At 41.2% G+C, this 16704-nt stretch overlaps 1 protein-coding gene across 5 annotated transcripts in view; it reads left to right on the forward strand.

Moving 5' to 3' along the window:
• Positions 1-16704, forward strand: part of LOC122550725 (BTB/POZ domain-containing protein KCTD8-like) — a 374815-nt gene that overhangs the window by 24616 nt on the left and 333495 nt on the right. The window lies entirely within an intron of this gene.

Consider the following 16704-nt stretch of genomic DNA (forward strand, 5'->3'; position numbering starts at 1 on the left):
GGGGTGGTGGGAGTTGTCCTGCCTTCTTTCTGAAGTTAATGATCAGTTTTTTTAGTGTTGCCCACATTGAGAGAGAAATTGTTACCATTACACCATGTCACAAGTCCTCCAACTCCAATCTATTATTTTCATCATTATTTGATATCCATCCTACTATGGTGATGTCATCAACAAATTTGTAGATAGTGTTCGTTCTGTCATAGATGTACAGGGAGTACAGTAGGGGGCTGAGAACGTGTCCTGTTGGGGGGGGGGGGGGACTCAAGTGTTGAGTGTTATTGTGGAGGAGGTGCAGTTGTCTGTCTTCATTGGTTATAGTCTGTGGGTTAGAAGGTGAAGATCCAGTTGCAGAGGGCGGAGCCAAGACCTAGGTCTTGGAGTTTTGAGATCTGTCTGGAGATGATAATGGAGTTGATGGCAGAACTATAGTCAATGAGCAGGAGTCTGATTAGATTAGATTCCCTACAGTGTGGAAACAGGCCCTTCAGCTCAACCAGTCCACACCGACCCTCCGAAGAGTAACCCACCCAGATCCATTTCCCTCTGACTAATGTATCTAACACTATGGGCAATTTAACATGGCCAATTCACCTGACCTGCACATCTTTGGACTGTGGGAGGAAACCGGAGCACCCGGAGGAAACCCACGCAAACATGAGGAGAATGTGCAAACTCCACACAGACAGTCGCCCAAGGCTGGAATTGAACCTGGGACCCTGGCACTGTGAGGCTGCAGTGCTATCCACTGTGCCATCGTGATGTAGGTGTCCGTATCCAGATGTTCCAGGGATGAATACAGTGTGAGGGAAATGGTGTCCGCTTTGGACCTATTACATCGGTAGGCAAATTGTGGGGAATCAACGCATGCTGGGAGACTGGAGTTGATCTGGGCCATGTCCAACCTCACGAAGCACTTCATGTTTATTGAAGTCAGAGCCACTGGGCAGTAGTCATTAAGACATGTTGCATGTGCTTTCTTTGGTAGTGGGATGATGATGTCCCTAAGAATCAGATATTTTGAACCCTCTAACTTCTCCTTGGTAATTATTATGCTTAAGTGGATCTCACCATCTAAATCTCCAACTTTAGAAACCTCTTTGGAGGGTTCTAGACACCATGTAATTTATTCAAGGAAATTTCAATTTCTGAAGCAATTTCCACTGAGTCAATTGCTTTCAGATTTCTACATGGTCCCAATGCACAACACCAATCTACATGACCAAAACAATTATCAGGCCATCAGAATCTTTGGGCCAACATTATGAACATTTATCTACTCTGTTAGCATCAGCAAAATGCTTTGGAAAATCATTGTAAACATTCAACTTCTAAAGTAAACTAATGATTCACTGAGTGAGTTGTTCATACCTGTGTCCCTACCTTTTTGGTAGTTGAACGTATGCGCCTGGAACCTTAATAGTGAGATCAGTGGGAAAATGCTTAATTTATTCCTCTGCCTATTATTTTGATAGATGTGTTTACCCAAGTAGGATAAGCAAGTTAAGTTGTCTATTAAACTAACATATCGAAGAATGATTTGGAAGTGCTGGTGTTGGACTGAGTGAAAAATCACACAACACTAGGATGTAGTCCAACAGATTTATTTGGAAGCACTAGCTTCCAGAGCGCTGCTCCTTCATCAGGTGGTTATGTAATGAAGGAGCAGCACTTCAAAAGCTAGTGCTTCCAAATAAACCTGTTGGACTATTACCTGGTTTTGTGTGATTTTTAAACTATGTAGAAGAATGTATAGAAATAACTTAAGGATTAAGCCAATAAAACTGTCAATGTTCTCTTCTAAGTTACATTGTAGCTGGAATAGCACATTTGTATCACTTCTTATTAATTAAATATATGGTATAATAGTGTTATGTTTTATTACCACTATCCAAAACATTGTCACACTTTGCTTTTCTAATTACTACAACATTGCATTATACTGTTACTGTAATAAAATATTCCAAGGCACTCTGAACCACATAAGATGTGTCAGGGCAGATGCACTGGAGAGGGTACAGCAGAGATTGACCAGGATGTTGCCTAGGCTGGAGTGATTCATCCCTGAAGAAGAGACAAGGCAGGGTCCGGTTGTTTTCCTTACAGCAGGGAAGGGTGAAGGGGATCTAATTGAGGGGTACAAAGTTCTGAGGGGTCATGGATAAACAGGGAGAAATTATTCCCCTATCTAAGTCACAGAGTCAACAACCAATAGGTGCAGTTTTATTTAATGTTAATAGCAGAGGCTTAGAGAGGATTTGAGGACTTTTTTTTAATCCAGAAGGATGTGGGCATCTGGAATTCATTGTCTAAAGGGATGGTGGAAGCAGAAACCCCTAAGACAATTAAGAATTATTTAGATGAGCAATTGTAATGCTAATCCATATTTGGTTATGGACCAAGTGCTGGAAAATAGGATTAGAATACAGTACATAGATAATTGATAACTGGTGTGAACATCATGCGCCAAAGGACTTTACAGCATTTCCATGCTGTAAAGTCTCTGACTCTGTGATCAAAAAGTTTTGTGAAAGAGAAAGGGTTAAATGTGTCTTAAAGGAGGGAAGAAAGCTACACAGTCTAGGGAGTGACTGTTTCTCATGTTTATGGCCAAGGCTGAAGGCTCAGGCGCTGGTGATAGAATAAAATCATAAATACTCAAGACCAGAAGTAGAAGAGTTTTGTACTTTCCAAGGTTTGAAGGAGATTATCGAGAAAGAAAGGAACAAGGTCATGAAGTGGTTCAAATGCAGGTATGAACATTTTAAGATTGAAGTGTTGTTAATTGAGAACCAGTGAGGGTCAGAAGTGCACAGAGATGATGGATGAATGGGCATTAATCTAAGTTAATAACTTGGCAATTAATTTGTTGCAAAAGGTGCACAGAAGAACAACTTGATGCTTTATTTTAAGATCTTTTTTGTCAATGGCACGCACTGATTTACAAAAGATAAATCAGTATCAAAAAGCAAAGGAAGTGGGTAACATGTTAGCATGGATATAAAGTTGGCTCACAAGTAGGTAACAGACATTGCATAAAAAATGGTCATTTTCTGGTTGGCAGAAGGTAACAAATTGTGTGTTTCAGGGATCAGTGCTAGGGCCTCAACATTTTACAAATTATTTAAATGTTGGAGACGCTAGAAAGAGGGGTCAATGTTTAAATGTAAGGGGCCAGCCATTCATGAGGGTCCAAAGGTATGGTTGTTAAACTTGCTAATGACAGAAAGATAGGTAAGAAAATAAGTTATAAAGAGGACATAAACTGACAAATGGATATCAATAGGTTAAATGAGTGTGAAAAGATCTGGCAAATGAAGTACAATTAGAGAAATGTGAAATTGTTAATTTCAACATCATATCTAAAGGTGAGAGATTGCAGAGCTCTGAGGTACAGAGAGATCTGCATATTCTTGTGTAAATTGCAAAAGGTGAGCATATAGGTACAAAAAATAATTAGGGAAGCTAATAAATGTTATTTATTGGGAGGATTCGAATACAACAGTAGGGAGATTATGTTTCTGGTATACAAGGCGTTTGGTGAACCCACATCCTCAGAACTGTTATCGTTTAGGCCTTCTTGTTTAAGGATTCAACTGTTTTGGATGCAGTTCAGAACAGGTTTCCTAAATTCCTGCAAAGGGAATTATTTCTTAGGAGGAGAGATTGGATAGCCTGGACTTTTATCTGATGGTATACTATCTGGTGCAAGAAATGACTTAATTGCAGCTTAACATACCCTGAGGGGTCTTGACAAGATGGATGTGGAAATTATATTTTCTCTTGTTGGAGACTCTAGAAAGAGGGGTCAATGTTTAAATGTAAGGGGATTGACACTTTTATAGAGTTGTAATAACAGCAATTTTAAAAAAAATAAGATTGGCATTTTAAAGCCTTTCCATACTTGTCATTGTATAGAGTGAATGAATCCTGTAGTAATGGTGTATAGTGGATAAATGGATATGGTGAATAGCTACAAGTGGCCATTGGCAGTTTATGTAGAGACATGGGTTGGCACAGAAAATATGGAGGCTATTGGAAATGAGTGGTGGATATGTGTTAGTATGGATAGGCATGGATTAATCAATTGAACAAGTGGAATGAGTGGAGGGAAGGAAATGCTAGGAGTGAGGGCCAGAGGGCTTAATATTTAACAAAACAACTCTGTCAAAGTCACGGCTAACTGGCTTGGGCTTCTTAACCAGCCAATCCTAGGACATGGCACCCACTGTGGCCATCTCTGATATATGCCCAGAGTAGTGAATCTGACTCTGGCTCTTGCCTGGGCTCCTGGAAATAAACCATGCCAATTAAGGAATTTTCTCCCATGACAGATGCACCAGTCAAGAAAATTTTCCAAATCCAGCCCGACATCTCTATTTACGTAGCCCAAGATCCAAACTGATTTACAAACTATTCTCTCAATTTGTTCTGATGCCTTTGATCAATAATAGATGCATATGAATTCCCAGATCCCTCTGTCTCTGTAAATTTTACAGGATTGTGACATTTATTTCATATTAGTTGTTTCTATCCCTTCTGCCAAAATGCATTCCCTCACATATCTCAGCTTCAAATTTCATCAACCACTTGTCTGTCCATTCGGCTCGCCAATCTGTTTGGCAAATTCTACAAATTTACTCTGCCTTCTAATAAGCAAGTCATTTATTTTGGTAGATATGTAATCAAAAAGGCAGTGATCCTGTCACTGGCCCTTGAGGAATGCTACTGTCTGCCATTCTCAAGGCTGACAAACAATCATTCATCTTAACTGCTGGTTTCTGCCTTAAACCAACTTTTAAAATCTAACTTGACAGTGACACAGCTATTCCATGAGCCTCAATTAGCTGTGTTACAGTCACCTAACTGGCAATGTAAGCGCATCTTGCCTGTGTGCTAGATCAATGCCATTTTTACATGTTCGAAAAAGAATTGATGCACGAATGTCAACAATTCCTCAATATTTTTTGTTTTATTCTTCCATGGGATGCGAGCATTTTTGATGAGACCAGCATTTGTGGTTTCACCCTGACTGACCTTGAGGTCTAATAGGTAAAAGTACAGGAAAATCCCAAGATATTCTCTAAGTATATCAATAGGACAAGGACAACCAGGGAAAGAGTAGGAGCAAGGAGAGGTCATCTTGGTTGGAACTAGAGGGCATTGGTAGAGTGTTGAAACATACTTTACATCTGTCTTCACCCAAGAGAATAGGGATGCATTGATGGAACCCAGGGAGAGAGAATTGACAGAGGGAAGGATAATGTATTGGAAGTATTGATAGGCTTAAAGATGGATAAATCTCTGTGTTGGGATGAATTGTGTACCAGGCTGATATGGGATGCAAGGGAAGATATTACAGGGACACTGGTCCAAATTTTTAATTCCTCACTAGACACGGGTAGATGCCAGAGATCTGGAGAACAGCAAATGTGATTCCAATATTAAAAATGGTTGTAGGAATATGCCACAGAACTATGGACCAGTGAGTTCATGTCAATGGAAGGAAAAGTATTGGAGAAAATTCTGAAGGAGAGCCTCTGTCTCCAGTTGGAGAGACAAGGTTTGATTAAGAATAATTAGCCTGGCTTAGTCAGAGGGTGGTCATGCCTAACAAATTTGATTGAATGTTTTGAGAAGGTGATCAGGATTATGGATAAGGGTAGTGCAATTGAGGTAGATATGGATTTCAGCAAAGCCTTTGAGTTCCATGTAGGAGATTTATCAAGAAGGCAAATGCACATAGGATACAGGGTAATTTGACAAAGTGGATTCAAAATTGGCTCCGTTGGAGGAGACAGAGGGTGATGACAGAAGGCTGCTTCGGTGACCAGAAACCAATCAGGAGTCTGTGCCGGGTCCCCGATGATTTGTTATTTATATAAATGACAAAGATGACTGTATGGGAATTTGAATTAGTAAGTTTATGGATGACACATGGATTGGTTGGGTTAACAGCGAGGTTGAGTGTCTTGATCTACAAGAAGATAGAAATAGGATGGTCCAATGAGCAGATATGTAGCTGGTGGAATTCAACCCTGAAAGTGTGAGGTGATACACTTTGGAAGGAGTAATTTGACAAGAAAATATTCAATGAACAGCATAACCCAAGAACATTCTATAGAACAAAAGATTTCTGGTCGAAAGATCTCTGAAGCTGAAAGGTCATGTTAGTAGGCATATAGGATACTTGGCTTTATCATTCGAGGCATAGATTATAAAATCAGGGAAGTCATGATGAAATTGTGTAGAACTTTGGTGAGATCAAAGCTAGAGTGCAGTTCTGGTTATCAAATTACAGGAAGGATTGGATTGCACTGGAGTGGGGGTGGGGGGTGTGGGGTGGGGGTTGCAGAAGAGATTCACCAGCATGCTGCCTGGGATGGAAAATTAAAGTTATAAAGAAAGGTTGGATAGGCTTGGATTGTTTTCATCGGAGCAGAGAAGACTCAGGGGTGATCGGATTGAGCAATGCAAGATTATGAGGGGCATGGACCAAGTGGATAAAGAACAGCTGTTACATGAGGATGCAGGTTCAAGGTGAGAATCAAGAGGTTTGAGGGGATGTGAGGAAGAACACTTTTACCCAGAGGTTGGTGACGGTCTGAAATGTGCTGCCTGGGAGTGGGGTGGGGTGGGAGTGGGGGGGGCGGAGGGCGGTGGCGGCGGTGGTAGAGGCAAGTTAGCTCACATCCTTTTCAAAAGTGTCTGAATGAACACTTGGCACATCATAACACTCAAGACAATGAGCCAAGTGCTGGTAAGTGGGAGTAGATTGAAGGTTTCTCACATATTGGTGCAGACTTGATCAGCAGAAGGGCCTCTTTTGCACTGTATGATTCTATAATTCGTGGAGATGATGTGGTGAACTGTCTTCTTGAATTGCTGCAGTCCACCTGCTGCAGATACACCAGATGTACTGTCGAATTTTCCTCGGGGACTGCGAGGATGAAATGTGGCTTGGGGCAGAGCGTGTAAGTAATGGTGTTTTCATGCATCTGCTGCCCGTGTCCTTCTAGGTGGTAGAGGTCTTGGGCTGGGAAGGCGTTATCACAGGAGTTTTGATTGAAATGTTAGGCATGACTCTAACATGTGGATTTTTCCCTTTGATTCCCATTGTCTTCAATATTTCTATGACTCCATGGTGCCACATTTAGTTAAAAGTTATGTTGATGTTGAGTACAGTAACTTTCCCCTTACCTCTGTATTTTATTGTGCTGAGGCCACCACTGTTTTCTTTTCATTTTGCTCACTTTTGTTTGGAACTGTGAGCTGGAATTGAGAGTTGAACATTGGATTTTGAGCGGCAGTTTGTCTTTTAGGGCCCTGGGTAGTATTGTCAAACAGAGAGAGACCCGAGGATTTGGGTACATAGTTCTTTCAAAGTTCCATTGCAGGTGGTTAAGAAGGCATTTAGCATACTTGCCTTCATTGCTCAGACTATCGAGTATTGGAATTGTGATGTCATATTGAGGTTGTACAGGACGTTGGTGATGCTACTTCTGAAATACTGTAGGCAGTTCTGGTTGCCCTGCGAGAGGAAGGATGTTATTAAATTGGAGACAGTTCAACAACGATTTATCAGGATGTTGCCGGAAGTGGAGGGTTAGAGTTCATAGACTCAGAGAGATGTATAGCACGGTGACAGACCCTTCAGTCCAATTAGTCCATACCAACCAGATATCCTAACCTAATCTAGTCCCATTTTTTTGGCTGTTCATGCTACATTCCTCTGAGAATCCATCACCCCTTCCATTTTCTAAAACAGTATACTTGTTTGAAATAGGGATAGCCACCGAAGACTTCTGCACTACCTGCCTACCCCTCCTACCTTGCCTGGAGTTAACCCATCTATGTGACTGTATCTCTAGCTTTTCTCCCTTCCTGTAACTGTCATCCACCATACCCCAAGCTCTTGTAAATTCTTCACTGCCTCCAACTGTCACTCCAACCGATCTATGCAATCTGATAAGATTTGCAATCAAAGACACTTCCTGCAGACATAATCATCAGTAACATGGAAACTCTCCCTAAACCCCCACATCTAGCAGGAAGAGCATATCACTTTAATAAAGGCTATCTTTGCTCCTTCACAATCTACAGAGCCAGAAAAGAACACCGTCTTTTTGCTCTAAAAAACAGTGCTCCATGCTAACTTAATAATTATGGTTTATATTTTTAAAGTTTTATCCAGAGACAGATCTTAATAAAGCATATAATCAAGAAAGAACCCACTCTACTCACTACAGTAGACTTACAACAAGGTTACACATTAAAAACTATACACTTACCTGGTCCTGTGCTGTGAGCTCTCCCATATATGTTCCTCCAAGGTCATCTGTGAATTTTGTTGTTTGGTAATTTTTCATAGACGCACTCCAATATCTGGAGATACATGAATTCAAACAACAAAGGCAGTAACTGTGCAGATTCACTGCTGTTAGTTAGCAGTGTAGGTTTCTTTCTCTCTCTCTCCCTCACTGATCATTTACTTGCTGCCTTTTTTCCCCAAAGTTCCAAAACAATGCAACAGTGTATAAAACAGTGATTGCTGCTCCTGGAATTTGAGAAAATCACCTCTAACACCTAAACTACCTCAGAAATGGAGCAGCTCTTACAGCCACAATGTTTTCCTGTATAAGGAGAGCCTGGATAGCCTCAGCATATTTTCACTGGAGCGTAGGAGGTTGAGGGGTGATCTTATAGAGGTTTATAAAATCATGGGGGGCATAGATAAGGTGAATAGCAAAAGTCTTTTTCATAGGGTCAGGGAGCTCAAGATGAGGAAGCACATTATAAAAGTGAGAGGAGAAAGATTTAAAAGGAACACGAGGAGCAATTATTTCACACAGTGAGTGGTTCATATGTAAATAAATTCCAGAGGAAGAGGTAGATGCAGGTACAGTTATAACATTTAAAAGACATTTAACTTTAGCAGAGCAAAGCTAAAACAGTATTAATAAGTTGTTAATTTCTGTATAAGCAACAAACTTGGAGTCAGATATCCGTTTTTCATAAAGGCTGGAATTGGGCACCTTTTGATTTTTAATTTCACTGTGTTGTGATATCCATGAGTCTGACTTGACCTGGCTGGCTACCCCTGTGTTATAACAACAGCAGCTCAATTACTTTGTGATGACATCACCACTGTTTCTGGAATTCTCATTCCAGCAGAAATATCCATGTTAACAATAAGGAAGGTCAGCCAGAGTTTGTTCTTCCAAAAGGATACTTATGTTTCTGAAGGAGGTTTTTGTGAAAGCATTAAAGAGAGCAGTCAAATGGACCCCAGAGTGTAAGAGCTGAGTGAAATAGTAGACAAATTGTTGGTTGTTTTGATCTCTTAGTAATAGATGTGTTGCTTGAGTTTGATAGTTTTATAATATTCCTACTAAGTTGAATAATTATATATTCATAACTTAGGATGTTTTCTTGTCCATGTGATTATTTTACCATTTAATTATTTTCTTTAATATTAGATATTCAAAGTTAGCATAATATTATAAGGATCCTTAGGATTGAGCTTTTGGCCAAGTAATTGTATGAAATATGATAGTGGATAAATCTGAAGAAATAAATTCATAAGGAGTTTTGTGTGTACCATTCCTGTGCCTCTCTGCTAAGTGATAAAAGAATTAGATATTTAGATTGGATTGTGTGTGGACACACAGCTGCCAAGTCCAGAATAAACGCTGAGAGACCAATTCACTGATGTAGTGAATTATGTATTATGGTAATAGAAAACCATGGATCATTAAAGTTATTCAACTCCTCTCTCTAACAAATATTTGGAGATTATATCCAATGGAGATTGAATCATTTTTGATAATAGTTGTTTATTTTTATAAATTAATAAATGTAAATATGTCAATAGTTCCGCTGCATAAGATGCATTTTTTGTCAGAACTGGTAAATTGAAGACTTCAGCAGACCATTGGAAGTTGTTGTAGGATAGCACCATTCTGACAGCTGTCTGTGGGTAAACAGGAAACAGCAGCATCATTTTGAAGCCCTGACAAATAGTTGTACACTGAGAAGAGCTAACTGGAAGATTAAATTGACAGGTCTTCATCCTGACACCATTATCTTTACATTTAGTGGTCACTCAGCTGAAAAACTCGGGATTTCATTCTAAAAAAATAATGATGTACATTGCGAACCATGAAACAAAATGAAAACAAACAGTTAGACTGATTTGAAATAATGGGTTGAATCTTTCCAGCCCTGGATGTGGTGAGAAAATTAGGAGGATTGCTCGAGACACAGACAGGTGTGGCTGTCCCAAACCAGGGGTCATAGCTTAAGGACAAGGGCTAAGCCTTTTAGGACTGAGATGAGAAATTTCTTCACCCAGAGAGTGGTGAGCCTGTAGAAATCACTACCACAGAAAGTGCTGGAGGTCAAAACATTATGTTTTCAAGGAGGTAGCTACAGCTCACATGGCTAAAGGGATGAAAGGATATCCAGGGAGTTCAGAATAAGTTATTGAATTTGATGGTCAACCATAATCATAATAAATGGTGGAGCAGGCTTGAGAGGTCACATGGCCTATGCCTGCTTCTATCTGTGATGCCTCTCTGAGGCCCTACTCAAGCTTGAGACCAAAACATTGCACTTTGTGTACACTGATTCATGATTCTCTCTAATGAAAGGCAAGGGGCCTGTTAATGGGGATTACCACACATCATCACTTGTTATTACATAATCTGGCATCATGAATATGCATTATTGCATTCTTCCATCTACCATGGTATACCATAGATGATAAGAATTTCCCTATTAAAGTTGGAGTGGGTACCTGATGACTCAAGCTTACTGTTTGGACTTCCATCTTGGACACGTGGCACCAGTATCTCAGAAAGCTCTAATGGCAGCAACTGTGCACAAGCTGCGTTCATGGATGTTGGCATCTAAGACATGCCTGAATCTCTACATCATCATGGCACTGTGCATTTTCTGACTGTCACACTGCACTTTAGAATCCATTGGCACCTTTCAATGCAATACTGTTATAAGGATACTTTGGGCACGAGGACATACAGCCAACTCATGGATCGTAAGGAGAGAAAGGGAGGAATTCAGTGAGGTGAAAGTGGTGAGCACAGCTATTTGTGCAGGAGCAGGTAAGGGAAAGATGGTGATGTGTCCTAAGTGAATATGTAGGCAGTGCAGACAGCGTGTGAGGTTAGAGTAGGGTGGGGGAGTTGTGGAGGGTGACAGCTAGTAAAAGAAGATGCTGCTGCAGTTGTGAGAGAGACAAAGCATGGACCTTACTGGAAGATGGGCGCAGTGGCAGAGAGAGGAAGTATGAGATCACAGAGAAGATGATAGCACTTAACCTGCTGAGCAGAGAATGTCGCTGGCCTCCTTCCTACATTGTTGGGCATTTTGCTGGATTATAGCAACTTCACTGACCTGGGTAGCAGGATCTGGTGGGGTGGCCTCCTCTGCTGGTCCTGAGGGAAGAGGATGTCCCTCCTCTTCACCACCCCATCCACTAGGATCTCCGAGTCCCCGTCTGCAAAATCAGATACAAATTTCCCCCAATCTGTCAAGTCTGTTGGGGGGTGGCACATGTCAGCGACTGTACAGTGTACTTCTGGACTGCAGCTGAATGATTGGGTGCACAACTCCCTTTTAAATGTTAAACATTTTAGAACATTGTATCAGGATATCAACATATCCCAACAGTAGAGTTCTTCCAGCTATGGCAAGTGGGAGAGTTGCTTTAGCAATGAATAAGAAGGGCACCATCGTGATGTGTTGGTTATTGAGGTGAGTTTGAGTGATCGTGTACGAAAATTTGCTAGGCCTTGCAGATAGAATCCCTCCATGATACTCAACATTAGTTCAGCTCAATTTGTGGAAATATTGAAAATCAACAATATCAACTGATCTGATCAGACAATGAGATATTTATATGTGCAATTTTATACAAATGGCAAGGCAATGATATGTGAAAAATCTTCATAACTTGTGATCACTATGATGACATTTTGCACTATTGAACACTGATGATAAAATGCTTTATTATGCAGTGGATTGTAAAGGGGTTACATAAGGTAATCAATGTGAAAGAATTAATTTCAACCACTGGGTGGAGCATCAGGCAGTCTTGGTTATTTGAACAAACAACAGTGTATCTGAGTCTCCGAATTGGACGTATGCCTTAATCACAAGTTGTTTGGAACTGTTAAGATGCCTCAGTGTTAATGTAACCAGGATATAGTTACTACAATGTTCCAGATCTTGTGTCATTAACTAAGATGAGTGCCTTTTCTGCTGAGACACATTCGTAATATATCTTTCACCACAGACTAATAGAAAGCTCCTAGACTAGCTCAAAAGAGAGGATTAGTAGAGCATTCTATCCAAGACACCCAGGCCTTACCATCATAATTACAATGAAAGACATCCTGCAAGGTTGAATGTAGGCCATTGAATGATATGTAACTGAAGGTGAGACTGGATATTTTAAAATGCCTTGTGAGCAAAAATGTTATACCTGGCCTTGCAATTAAACTATATAGAATGTTAAAGAAAGGAGAGAGACTGGGTAGAAAGGAGAAATTGGATGACTTCATTCAGGAGTCTCATTGCTCAGAGTCAATACTTGCATGGCGCTAAGATGGATCATGGATCAGTGGTGCACTGATCCAGAATCTGGTTTCCAGCATCTGCAGTCATTGTTTTTACCCCGCTAAGATGGATCATGTCAACAGGACCATTAAAGGCCTACAATAAACTTTTGTGCCATGAGGAGACGCCCACACAAAAAAGGCCTATATTTAGTTGTTACTTAATAATTCATTTGTGTATACAAACATTGGAAGAGATATTTATATATGCAATTTTATACAAATGGCAAGGCGATGATTTGTGAATAATCTTCATAACACATAATCACGATGATGACATTTTGCACCTGTGAAAGATGCTTTGCTATTGAACACCGATGGTAAGATGCTTTAGTATGCAATGGATGTGAAAGGCTTAATTTCAGCCACTGGCTGGAGCATCAGGCAGCCTTTGACATTTGGACAAACAACAAAAATCTCAGCAAATGTAGTCTCTAGTCTCTATTCTGCTGCTCTTTGAATTTGTTTTAAATAAAAGCAAAACACTGCAGATGCTGGAAAATTGAAATATAAACAGAAAATATTGGAGAAACCCAGCAGGTCTGGCAGCCAGTGCTCATTTAGGAGAGAGATAAAGGTTCCCTTGCCCTCTGCGTGTGCCATACCTTCAGTGAAGAAGTGTTACATTGGACTTGAAGCATTAACTCACTCTTTAGGATACGGTGGCTCAGTGGTTAGCACTGCTGCTGCACCGCACCAGGGACTCGGGCTCGATTCCTGCCTCGGGATTCTGTGTGGAATTTGCACATTCTCCCCATGTCTGCATGGGTTTACTCTGGTTTCCTCCCACAATCCAAAAGATATGCAGGTTAGGTGAATTGGCCATGCTAAATTACCCATTGTGTTAAGTGCATTAGTCAGTAGGAGATATAGAGTAGGGGAATGGGTCTGGGTGGATTACTCTTTGGAGGGTCGGTGTGAACTTGTTCAGTCAAACGGCCTATTTTCACACTGTAGGGCATCTAATCTTTCTCCAGAGATGATGGAGTTTTTGTCTCTGAATCCCTTTCCCTGACCAGCAAAACAGGCAGCAGCAAATGCATCCCTGGCAATGAATATAGAGCCCTTCGGCCCACCATGTCTGTGCTGACCACGATACCATTCTAAACTAATCCCACCTGCCTGCACATGGTCTGTATCCCTCTATTGCCTGCCTGTTCACATCTGTGTAAGTGCTTCTTAAATGTTGCTTTCGTATCTGTTTATACTAGCAGATCTTCCTAGCAGTTACTATAGCAACGTTTGGGAAGCATTCTCCAGGCATGCTCTCAGGCACCTACTCCCCTCTGTGAAGAAACAAACTTGCCTCATACATCTCCTTTAAACTTTTCCTCTCTAATCTTAAATATATACCCCTTAGTACTAGACATTTCTACCCTGGGACAAAGACTCTGACTCTGCACCCTATCCATGCCAGCCATCATTTTGTATACTTCTATCAGGTCTCCCCTCAACTGTTGATGCTGCAGCGAAAACAAGCTAAGTTTGACCAACCTCTGCTTATAGCTAATACATTCCAAACCAAGCAACATCCTGGTAAACCTCTTATGCACCTTCTCCAAGCCTCCATATCCTCATTTATCATCTTGCCTTCTGTGACCTAATTGCCTGTGGAATAGTGAGACCTTCACACGAGATACAAAATGATGTAACTGCACTGAATTCACCATAGTATCCAGCTTTGTTTCACAGATAAGAACATGAACCGAATTCTCGAAACCCTCAAAGCTGGAGAACCGGCTCTGGAAAATACTGATCCTGGCTCCCCCGGGGACTGACCTCACTCTTAGTTCCTTTTTGCTGAGTTATGTTCATGGCTAGCTGCAGCCACAAAGTGAGTAATAAGTTCATTAAGAGCCATGTTAACCACTGGTAAAAGAGGCTGTCAAGAATTTGTGGAACTGGAAAGATAGGGGAAGTGTAACCACTTGGAGGTGGGCACCCAATGGAGTCCAGAAAGGCAGCACCTATATAGGGTGCATGGAACAGCTCCCCCCTGCACCTGTGTGTAGCTACAGCCTAAGGCTGCCCTGATGGAACAGCTCCCCCCTGCACCTGTGTGTAGATACAGCGTAAGGCTGCCCTGATGGAACAGCTCCCCCCTGCACCTGTGTGTAGATACAGCGTAAGGCTGCCCTGATGGAACAGCTCCCCCCTGCACCTGTGTGTAGATACAGCCTAAGGCTACCTTGATGGAACAGCTCCCCCCTGCACCTGTGTGTAGATACAGCCTAAGGCTACCTTGATGGAACAGCTCCCCCCTGCACCTGTGTGTAGATACAGCCTAAGGCTACCTTGATGGAACAGCTCCCCCCTGCACCTGTGTGTAGATACAGCCTAAGGCTACCTTGATGGAACAGCTCCCCCCTGCACCTGGGTGTAGATACAGCCTAAGGCTGCCCTGATGTAACAGCTCCCCCCTGCACCTGGGTGTAGATACAGCCTAAGGCTGCCCTGATGTAACAGCTCCCCCCTGCAACTGTGTGTAGATACAGCCTAAGGCTACCTTGATGGAACAGCTCCCCCCTGCACCTGTGTGTAGATACAGCCTAAGGCTGCCCTGCTGGAACAGCTCCCCCCTGCACCTGGGTGTAGATATAGCCTAAGGCTGCCCAGAGGCTGGGTGGGTGCCAAATGAGGGGGCACCTCTGTTGAACTCTGAAAGAATTACTGTTTGCAACTCAGAAACAACTCCGTCTTCCAAATCCCCAAAGTGAAATATCAGACCATTTATGTTTCTTTTACATTTTGCATGCAGTACGCTGTAAATACAGCCTATCACATTTGGTCTGCAATTGTGTTTACCACGATCAAAGTTGAGAGCATGACAACTAAATAACCAGAGTTTATGATTAACAAAATCTGAAATCAAATCAGGATATTTTTAACAATATTTTAACAATGCTGCTATTATTTCGGTAATGATATAATCGTGAAGTCACAGCAATATCCAAAGTGCTTTGAAGTGGGCTCCTCATACGTAGTTACGCACAAAAGCCCTATTCTCTGACGCTCTATTCTATGTACATTCTATTACAGAAGAAGCTTGCATGACTTACAGTTGGTTGAGCTGAAAGGTAATTATTTGTGTTGTTAGGATTTAAAACGTCTAGTGCATTATACGACACAAGTTCTGCAGCAATAGTGATTTTATGAGTCGAAATGAATAGATAAAAATAAATTCAGGTTATTTCTTGGAAATGCTTCAGTTATATATTAGCCTAGAACTGTCTTTGGGAATCATTGGACCAAAAATCTGTGAGATCCTAACATCGATAATGCGCTATAAGCACAGTTTAGCATTCATAGAAAATAATCCTATCATACTAGTGAAAGAGAGCCATCTTTACAGATTATTAACAGATCAAGATGAAGTCAAATGTTATCACTGATGAGAAGTCAAACAAACATGATCAGTCGACCCTATTTACTTTTGGATCTGTCCGCTGAGCCTATTCTGACCTTCTTAGTCATCCCATAGCTAATTAGCACAGTCGTTTTTATCTGGCTGCCCATTTATACTTCAATTCATTGTCTTGTTTTGAAGCAAACTGCTACCTGACAATATTTTATCTAAGATTAAAAGATCTTCATGTAGTTCTAGTCTTTACCTTTTACCTTCTTGAACCTTTTAGTGCCTTGGACAATTGCTCTTATGTGCTGTTCCAGCAGAATGTATTAAATAGCTTCTAACTCCAAATGGAATTTGTCTCCAGGAACCTAATGCATGATTAATTGACAGGATCAGAACATGCTGACCTCCAAATCTATCCAAACCATAAACTTTGAATTTCAGACAACACATGGTTTCATTCGATTGTGCTTCAGCTGGTGCAGTTTCTGCACTGGAGCCATCTTCTCTCATCCCATTTCCTCACGAAAATGGGAAAGCTATGATCCTCCTCCAACCAGCTCTCATTGCACACTAATACCCCCCACCTCATATCTACCTAATGATTAAAATTACTGAGATCCTGAACATGTGAAGCATTTTCCATGTCTTCTGAGTCACTTCTGAATAAAGGAGGACATTATGTATCTTCATCTTCAATATGCCCACTCAACATTG

This window comes from Chiloscyllium plagiosum, chromosome 1 (genome assembly GCF_004010195.1).
Source record: "Chiloscyllium plagiosum isolate BGI_BamShark_2017 chromosome 1, ASM401019v2, whole genome shotgun sequence".
NCBI classification, from domain to species: Eukaryota; Metazoa; Chordata; class Chondrichthyes; order Orectolobiformes; family Hemiscylliidae; genus Chiloscyllium; species Chiloscyllium plagiosum.